A 10,754-nucleotide genomic window follows, 5' to 3' on the forward strand; every position below is an offset into this window, starting at 1 on the left:
AACATTTCTTATTTTGGGGTTGATTTTGTTTTTGTTTTTTTGATTAGTGCCAGTTATGTCACGGTGAGATGGTAGCTGATTGCTGTTTTGATTTGCATTATCTAATGGCTAATGACATAGTGGTTAAGAACTACCTCTGCTAACCAAAAGGTCAGCAGATCGAGCCCACCAGGCACTCCTTGGAAACTCCATGGGGCAGTTCTAGTGTGTCCTAGAGGGTCACTATGAGTCCAAATGGACTTGACGGCAAAGGGTTTTTTTTTTTTTTTAATGGTTAGTGTTCAAGAATGTTTCCTCATGTATCTGTTAGCCTCTTGAATGCCTTCTATGGTGAAGTACCTGTTCATATCTTTTGCCCATTTTTTAAATGGATTATTTGTGTTTTTTTATTGAGGTATTGAAGTATTCTATAGAGTTTAAGATTAGACCCTTGTTGAACGTGTTGTAGCCAAATATTTTTTCCCAGTCTGTTGGTTCTTTTTTTACTCTTTTGGTGAAGTCTTTTGATGAGGATAAGTGTTTAATTTTTAGGAGCTCCTGGTTATCTTGTTTTTCTTCTAGTGTTTGTGCGTTGTTATGGTTTGTATTGTATATATGCCATGTATTAGGGCCTCTAGCATTGTCCCTATTTTTTCTGCTGTGATCTTTACATTTTAGGTTTTATATTTAGGTCTTTGATCCATTTTGAGTTAGTTTTTGTCCCTCATTCTATTCTTGTTTCCCCACCCTACCCTCTAGCTTCTGGTTCCTTCTCTATTACAAATTCAGAAAGAACTTTCTATCATCATTTGTAAGTTTTCCTAGAAGTCTTTCATACCGATGTGTCTACTCTCTTGGGTATTTGTATTTTTAAAATTCTTATTTCTAGATGTCAAATAAAAAAAAAGGTGTTTCCTCTTAAAGTAGTTTATATATTTCACCTGCCCTTGAGAATATATTTTTTGGGGCGGGGGGAAAGCAAGGGAGCTTAGTTGCCCCAGAGGAATGGAAATTTCTCCAAACCTTAGGGAAGGAAATTCTAATTTAGGAATGATGTTCCCATGACAGTCTTGAGAGAGAAAATGGGAATTTGGAAATCAATCCTTGAACCTCTTGAACTACATGTAATCAAATTATTATTACAAAATAATTGATAAAACATTTATATTCATTATTTCATTTCTTACCCATATTCCATATCTGCCCTATGGGGCACGCAGGAAAAGTGAGTATGTATTTCATACTTGAAGAAACTGGAGCTCACCACGCTGTTACACTTAATAAGTGAAAATGCTCAGATTAGAACTCAAATTACCTGTGTCCCAGTTTTCTTTCCATTACCCCACCTTCTCTTTAGATTCAACCCTGCTCTCACCCAGTGTTCCTCTTTATCCCAGGGCACCCACACCCATAAAATGTCTGAATAATCTTTTTCACCATTTTCTTGCCTATCCTAGGCCTCTTTCAAAAGCCTCTCCTGTTGATTAAATCCAACCCTGCTTTTCCAGACCTAGATCTTAGCCCCACACTCACCATCACGTGTACCTCAGCTCCAAGTGCCTATTATCCCTACAAATATCATTCTTATTCCTTTGACAAACTATCCTCAATTGATTCCTGACCCTACTGACTCCAATGCTCTATCTTCTATCACAACAGTTGTCAAACTTTGGTGTGCGCCACAAACACTGGAAAGCTTGTGAACACAGATTGCTGGGCCCCACACTCAGAGTTTCTGATCAGTAGGTCAGTATGGGCCCTGAAAATGTACATCTCTAACAAGTTGTCAAGTGATGTTAATACTGCTGGTGGTGGTGCAGGGACTACATTTTGAGAAAACTTATGCTTCCTCATCCTCACTTCTAAACTTAGCCATGGTCTCTACTTGAGCTCTTGCTATGTTTGAATTCATCTTTCTCTCAGGTCCTCGGGTTCTCTGCCTCATGTTTTTTGTCCTCATTCCACTGATATCCCTGAAAATTCATACTTCCCACCTCTGAGCCATTTACAGTGCCAAACTTTCATTTTCAGTAATATTACGTGGTATCAACCAACAGCCTTTCAAATTTGCATTTACAGAAGTCTAACTTTTTTCAAACTGCATTTAAAGTTGAAAAAAGGAGATATTTTATATTGAATGTAACAAAATTAAATTATGTATAGACAAAGATTTTTTAAATGTAATTGCTTACTGGTTAGTTACCAAGACTGAAATAAGTCTATTTTTGAGAGATCAAACACACATTCACACTGTGATCTTTCCTCCCCATCAACCACCACTACTCACCTCCCACCCCACCTCTCCACCTCCCACTCTCATCACCTTCCCCCCCTTCTCCCTATAGATTCAATACTTAGAAGATGGTGCCCCCCTAAGGAAAGTTTCCCTGACCTCTCTGGATAATTACCCTGACCTCTGTGTCTCACTAGTCCAGCCCCTGGGGGAAAGTCACACAAATATAGATCAGATTAGATGCAAGCCCAGGGAGTGATGCCTCCCAAGGAGCACACTGGGGAGCTATGGGTCCTTGCAGGAGAGACTTGTAAACTCTTAATAATCACTGACCTGAAAAATAAATTTCATTTTGTTCAGAGTACTAAAAGCTCTATACGCTGTAAGGAAGCAAGTCTCTGGAGCCACAAATAACGTTCTCCAACCCTGACTCAGTTTTTAGGTCATGTTAATAAGGAGAGTCTTGTGGCTGGAGTTTCTCTCACAACTTCCTCTTGGAGCCAGAAATGCCACCACGTAGGTAAGGAAGTGCACACATCAGTGCATCACCGCTCCTGAGCACCACTGCTGTCAGAGCCTAAGACCATGCTGACCCTACTGTAAATCCACTGAGTCTTCATTCCTTTGTTCTTTATAGGACCCGCAGTTCTCTTCTCCCAAGACACTCCTGAAGAGTGCTCACAGTGATATAATCACATTTAGGGCTCACAAGGTACCACAGTGTGCCCACCGTGCAGCTCACTTAGGGAAAATGATGCTCAGATGTCTTGGGTATTATTTTTTGGCCACTAAATTTCCTTCCATGTGATACCCAGACCAATTGCCATGGAGTCAATCCAACTCATTGTAACCCCATGTGTGTCAGAGAGAACTGTAGTCCATAGGGCTTTCAATGGCTGATTTTTCAGAAAGAGATGACCAGGCCTTTCTTTCAAGGTGCCTCTGGGTGGTCTTGATCCTCCAACCTTTCAACCAGCATCCAAGTGCATTAACTGTCTGTACCACCCAGGAAATTTGGTAGGGCTTTGTTTTTAATATTGGTGCAAGGTAGTATTCATTGATGGATTATCCTTCATCGAGAGCAATTAAAGCAGGTCATTCTTATATTTTTCAAGTTGTTGTCAAGTGGCAAGGGGAAACCAAGAAAGAAGTAGCCCAGCAGACTCTCTGGTCCTTTAAATTTATCATAATACATAAATATTAAAGGAAGAAGAAGCTTTTCACTAATAACTTAAGAAGTGAATGCTCTTTGCTGGTCAAATGGCTTAAATACCCAGCAAATGGTTGGTTATCAGGGAGTCTGGCTCTCTTTCTAGTTCATAAAGGATGGATTCCACAGGCTCTCTGCTCCTCCCCTTCTGTGCAGGTGCCCATTTGTACGAACACTTTGGGTGAATAGAAACATAAATGAAGCAAATTTACTTTTCCCTTTAAGCTGCCAATAGACGTACCTTGGGGCAAGAGGCAGTAGAAACATATCCAGTAAGATTTCGAATTATCCGTGAAGTTCATTTATCTATCTAATCCATCTTTCTCTGGCCCTGTATTCCATAGATAACTGAGATTTCACTGCAGCACAAATCATGTCAACAAAATCTTAGACGTTATGAAGTCAAATCACGAGCTGGGAGTCAAGACTTACAAGATCTGGTTCCAGGCCAGGGACCATGAGTTGGGATGATATTTCTGTTCTTAATGCCAAAATCTGCCTGGCCTGTGACTAAGGTAAGTTAATTTCTGTCTCATATTTCTGCCTGTTGTCTCAAAAAGTCCAAAATGTCCATTTTTGGATGTACAGGTGTGCTAAATTATAATTGCCCCCTTACCATCTCCCTATCTGCTAATGGACATAATAGCTATTAAAAAAAAAAAAAAAAAAGCTATTAATGAACATAAAGTAACATATGTCCTTTGAGGGGAGATTGTTGCCCCCCGAAGAAACCCAGAACTCTATTAATCTCTCTTAGTGAGGTAAAGGAGGAAGGACTATTCTCTGGCACCAGTAAATCTAGCCCACTCTGAACAGGGGCAAGAAATGATGTCCATTGCCCATACAGAGCACTCCACTATTTTTTCTTTCCACCTTTTACTTTTTATTATCCTCCTTTTATTACCCCTTCCCCTACTTATTCTCTCTACATGCTATTTGACACATAGAGATGTCCATATGATTAGTATTTAATCCTGAAGAAGAGGAACTTAGGAGTTATCTTCCCAAGACTTAAACTGGGGCATGCTTGGATACGATCTAACTCTGTGGATGGGAGCCTAAGTTCAGAGACCCTAGGCCGATGATGATGCATGCTGTTCTACTCATCCCTGCCCTGTTTCTTCTGTGAGTAGTAAATACCTCTTGGCCCTGCCATAAGAAGTGTCTGGTCTGTGCTCTGCTCCAAACAGTCCTCCACTAAGAAACTGTGAATATAGTTACATTGCCCCCATTTTATGCCATGTAGAGCTTGTTATCATGCGGCCCTCACTACATCTGTTTATCTAAATTGCTTCTAACTGGAGTAAATATTGTTTTCCAGGTGCACAGCATACTGTGGGGTATTCATGAAACACACTACTCCAAAGCCCCATTCACGTGGACACACAACTGTACAGATGTAGATGGCAGCACTGATTGTTTCCACAAATCATAAGTTCCAAAGGCGGAGACATTTTATTTTTTATGCTCATCATTGTGCCCAAGAACTTAGCACACTGCTAGGAACCTAACAGTGAAAAAAGCAATTGTTAAATGTCTGAATTAATAAGTAAATCAAGGAAATTCTGCAATCTATATTCAGCATTCAATTTTTTTTTATTATTACAAGCCCAGTAACTATAATTTCCAATCAAAAATGGCAGCATGTGGTCTGACAAATATAAGTATAGCTGTAGGAAGCATATCAGAAATTATCCCTCTGCTAGAAATTTTGGTGCACAGGTCATCACAATTACAGTCCAGTGAACCAAATCTCTTGGACAAAATTTACATTTTCATAAAAATCATGTTTGTGAAAGATAATATTTTTCATCATTCTAAAAAAAAATGTTAATATAAATATCCAAAGTAACCTTGGTAATAAGACATTTATCCTCCTGAGTTTGTTCCAGGTTTGAGCAAGAAGTAGGCCTCTTGCTCTCTGCAGATGGTATAAATGGCATAAGGATGGAATTTGGTGAGTATCTTAACAGTGACCTAAGTAAATAATATAGTAATTTCTTCCATTTTTAAAGTCAAGACACTGCTAAACTTAAAATATTAATGATGACTTACCCAGAAAAACATTCTGAGTTTTAGCTGGCAAAGTTTAGGGCATAGAAGTCAACCCAGACTGATAGTTTCAAGAAGCTTGTTAGCAAAATATCCAGGTTTATAGTTTTGTCTCCACTCCTCATTCAGCCATCATCAGAAAGATCTTTTTGGTCTCTGCACATCTTAAGGAGACGTCTCTATTCATTACTGAATTTAGGTAAAAGAAAGATTATGAAAGGACATAAATTGTGTTTAGGGCTTAATTCCTGGCAAAAATGTAGGCACATGACTGCATATACTAGAGAAACTGACTTACCAGCAGCAAAACATCAAGGTGCCTCAGGTGCCCAGTTGTGACTGTGGGGCTGTGGAATAGTACAGCTGCTGGGGACAACAAGCCAGGGGAAACGGTGGCAAAAGAAATGATCTATACAGCACATAACAGCTGTCCTCAGTAACCCTGGTGGAGTAGTGGTTAAGTGCTATGGCTGCTAACCAAAGGGTTGGCAGTTCGAATATGGTGCTCCTTGGAAACTCTATGGGGCAGTTCTACTCTGTCCCATGCGGTCGCTATGAGTCGGAATCACCTTGACGGCACTGGGCTGGGCCCCCCGTGAATGAGGAATTAGACTTATTTTGTGTAGCTGCAAAGAGGAACCCCAGCATCGGTGTGTAGAAGTAGTAAGCAAGACAGAGTTTGTGCAACATAAGGAAATGCTTTGAGAGAACCAGGGCTCCTTAAGTGGGAAATGGGCTGAAGTGTTCAGCAAATCCAGATGCCACAGAAGAGACGTAGTCTAGAGGGAACCGGATTGGTGATTTGGGAACTGCTTTTTACAGAACCCTAAGAGCTCTGCAGCACCTCATTGGGAGCAGTGAAGGCAAGGGAGCTCAAGATTACCACCTAGCTCCATTCTTACCTGCTTATATTGGATGTCTGCATATGAAACTCTGAGTAAGGAGGCAACTTAACAGATATTTTTGTTTCAGATTTATACTCAATTTTGCTTCAAAATGAAAGGGGGGGTCCAAAGTTTATACTTGTATGTAGAATATCCAAAAGTCGCTGATTCTATCCATTAAAGCTGAAAGTGAGATTTAGGATTACAGGAACATTTTAAATTAACTGGCATTTATTCCAAACCACCTTCCAAATGGGCAGTTGTATCTAGGGATTATTGGCTTTGCACATTCAAGAAAACTCCTTAAATCTCTCTGAGCTTCAGTTTTCTTATCTGTAAAAAAAAGAAAAAGAAGACAATAAAGCACACTTCCCTATAGCTCAAGGGGCCATGAGGAAGACCAAATGAGATAAAGTATGTGAAAATGCTTAGTACATTTTCAAGCATTTATTAGCTTATCCTACAAATGTTCATAAAGAGACCTACAAATGTTGGTCTCTTCTGTTTCTTGAAAAGCTTTCAGAGCCCAGAACAGAACGATGCATGTTATGACTGACTTTGTCCTCTTGGGTTTCCCTGGTCAAAGAGAGACACAGAATTTCCTGTTTGCATTAATCCTACTGGTCTATCTCCTGACTTTGCTGGGGAATGGGGCTATTGCCTGTGCAGTGAAATTGGACAGGCAGCTCCACACATCCATGTACATACTCTTGGGAAACTTCGCCTTCCTGGATCTGGTATGTTTCCTCTACTGTTCCAAACATTCTGGCCAACATCCTCTCTGAGACTAAGACCATCTCTTTCTCTGGCTGCTTCCTCCAATTCTACTTCTTTTTTTCATTGGGTAAGACTGAGTGCTTCTTCTTATCAGTTATGGCCTATGATTGATACCTGGCCATCTGCCACCCACTGCACTACCCCTCTATCATGACTGGAAAGTTCTCTGTGATCCTAATCTGTGTTTGCTGGGTGAGTGGATTCCTCTGCTATCCAGTTCCCATTGTCCTTATCTCCCAACTTCCCTTCTGTGGAGCCAATATCATTGACTAGATCGTGTGTGACCCAGGCCCATTGTTGGCACTGGCCTGTGTCCCTGCACCTTCTACTGAGCTTATCTGTTACACCTTGAGCTCCGTGATTATCTTCCGGCCCTTCCTATCCATGTTGGGATCTTTACCCTGGTGCTCAGAGCTGTTCTTCATGTTCCCTCTGGAGCTGGTCGAATTAAAGCTTTCTCCACATGCGGGTCCCACCTGATGGTGGTGTGTCTGTTCTATGGAAGTCTTATGGTTATGTATGTGAGTCCAACATCAGGGAACCCAGCAGGGATGCAGAAGATCATCACTTTGGTGTGCTCAGAAGTGACTCCACTACTAAATCCCCTTATCTATAGTCTCAGAAACAAGGACATGAAAGATGCCCTAAAGAAAGTCCTGAGACTATGAATTAGCCAAAATTGAGACACCTTTGGAAGAGAAACTGAGTTTGTCACTTCTGGCCTGTGTTATTTATAATAACAATAGAGAATGGCATCAGTACATCATGTTCTGGCTCGTACTTAAGAGAGAGAATTCTCTTTCACTGTTCCTTAACAGTTCAGTGGACCCTGGAGGTACAGTGATAAAAGGACTTGGCTGATAACTGAACTGTCAGCAGTTAGAACCCACCAAATACTCCATGGAGAAAGATGTAGCAGTCTGCTTCTCTAAAGATTTACAGCCTTAGAAACCCTATAGGGTAGTTCTACTCTGTCCTATAGGGTCGTTATGAGTCAGAATCAACTCAAAGACAGTGCGTTTGATTTGGTTTTTGGCAGTTCAAGTTCAGTTTACTGATGATATATTCAGTAAAACATTTTAAATATGCATAGCTCACTGAGTAATTATGTAGGGTTGTTATATACATGTACTTTTTCTAGGATGTGTCTTTGTTGGTTTTACTCTTCACTGGCAGAAGGAATTGATTGCACGTGTTCCTGAAGCCTTTCAAAAGAGGGAAGAATCTTCTAACTTCAGAAAATAAATACTCTGAAAGACAATGGGCCAAGGAGCCTCAAAAAAAAAAAAAAGCAATGGACATCTTCCATTGTTTGAGGTTGTCTTTCACACCAAAAACAGAGTATGCTTCATATCTCTATCAATTATGAATGAACTACAAACTCTTCATTTGCCATTCAAAGTCTATTCAATAGACTGCTAGGTCCAGTCTTCTTTTCCACTTATCCACTGTATAACCCTGCACTTCACAATGATCAGCCTTCTTACTTCTTTTAAACACATTTATTCCCAGCTGAGCCCTGGTGGCATAGTGGTTAAGAGCTTGGCTGCTAACCAAAAGGTCAGTAGTTTGAATCCACCAGCTGCTCCTGGGAAACCCTATGGGACAGTTCTACTCTGCCCTATAGGGTTGCTATGAGTCAGAATTGACTTGATGGCAGCAGGTTTGTTTTGGGTTTGGATGTTTTAATCATAGTGCTTCCCCTGACCATGAGACTTGCCCCTGTCTATCTACTGAAAACCAAAAAAACCAAAACCACTGCCATCGAATCAATCCAACTCGTAGCGATCCTATAGGACAGAGTAGAACTGATCCATAGAGTTTTCCAAGGAGCACTGGTGGATTCGAACTGCTGACCTCTTGCTTAGCAGCCATAGCACTTAATCACTACACCACCAGGGTTTCTATCTACCGAAGTAAATCTTAATCAACCCTTTCTCTTCCATGAGATAATACCTGATGTCTCCTTGAACTCTCCCTTCCCCAAAACGTATCTTTATCTGCAATATGGCCGTTTAATTGCATTCTATTTTGTAGGGTTGTTTAGCTGTTCTTTTATGAGCAAGTCTAAAAACTAGATATCTTTTGCTTTGCCCCTCAATGCCCAAGCCGGGGCAATGTACACAATAGACACAAACCAAATACCTATAAGTAAGTTAATAAATATCTAGGATACTGACTCTATCATCAAGACTAGCCAGAAGTATATCTAAATTCCTCAATTTGATTTCTAATCTTGCAAGTTATTCATGCAAAGTACAGTCATATAGATAAACATTAATTTATTCTTCACATATACTTAAGTGGGTCCTAACTTTACTGGAATCTTTTTAAATGGCCTTATCACCTCCAGGAGAAAACTCTATAAGTCATACTAAAGTGTGTCCATGGGAAAGGGGACTCCAAAGCAGGTTTTCAGGGCAGGCTGTTCAGCACTGAGAAGAACACTACAAAATTTAACACTCAATTCTACTAGATTCAATCTTACATTGCTTCCTAATGTTTTTACATCAATACACCTTGGACGGTGAACTGTGGAAAGGGAATAATCCATACCTTCTATCTCTGTAATAGTCTCCTGGTTGCTTAGCTCATACTAATTCTTCAAAAGGAGCTTAATTACTAATGTGCTACATGTAGCAAATTTCTGCTAGACTGTTGGATTAACACGACACTGGAGCAGCAATCACTTTGAAATTCCCTTTGATGATAACCTGTGATAATCATTGTGATGTCAATCCACTCCATACGGATTGAAGGTACTTATGAATTGCAGACAAATACAAGAATCTTTGAGTATACGAGCTCAGACTGAGTTCTATATACCATATATCTTGGAGATTAAAATAATGTTTTATAGTTAATATAATGGCACAAAATGTTCATTAGCTTTCCTAATTCCTGAACCCCACCTATTCTAATTCTATCATGTTGTTGCTGACTAACCGAGATTACCCCTACGTTCCCAGATGTGACAGTCATTTTCTGCCTGTTTAATGATATTCTGCTTTCACAGCACAGAAACAAGTGGTAAATTAACTTTGATAGGAGGAGTTTTAAAGTTTGCCTGATGATGAAAACTTGCTGAAACTAGAAGCAAACACATCAGACGGCAACCACAGAAGACATGAAGCTGCCCAGCAGCCCTTCAGGCCTCCTTCATGGATGGTTCTCTCCTAGATGTGCCAGGAAATACGTAGAACTCATCATCCCTAAACTGACTATGACAACTTTAATATCACTTGGAATATAGACAGAAGACAATAACCTAAGCATATTTTATTTGTATGCAGCACTTTCCATGTCAACCACAGAGCAATGCATGCCTCTCAGAAGGCTGTAGGGCAAAGCCTCAGGCAGAAAAGTGTGCACAGAAAACAACGCCAAGAATTCCATGTTTGTGCCCAAACCCCATAATGAACAGGAAGACCATCAGCTGAGAAGCCAACCTACTTAAAATGAGAGAATCCCCAGGGGCTGGAATGAGGTGCGTGAGGAGGAAGGACCTTCTGGGTGCCAAGGGAAGAAATGCACCAGCATGGTGTTTCTCAACCTTTCCACAAATGCGTGCTTGACAACAGTGGTCAGAGAACAGAGGGCATGTAGGAACAACAATTCT

General features: G+C 40.4%; 1 pseudogene; it reads left to right on the forward strand.

Annotated features, from left to right (window-relative positions):
- The first annotated feature begins 5,369 nt into the window (after window positions 1-5,369).
- On the forward strand, window positions 5,370-7,812 carry LOC100664222 (olfactory receptor 11H6-like; annotated as a pseudogene).
- The last annotated feature ends 2,942 nt before the right edge of the window (window positions 7,813-10,754 follow it).

This window comes from Loxodonta africana, chromosome 10, assembly GCF_030014295.1.
Source record: "Loxodonta africana isolate mLoxAfr1 chromosome 10, mLoxAfr1.hap2, whole genome shotgun sequence".
Taxonomy (NCBI): domain Eukaryota; kingdom Metazoa; phylum Chordata; class Mammalia; order Proboscidea; family Elephantidae; genus Loxodonta; species Loxodonta africana.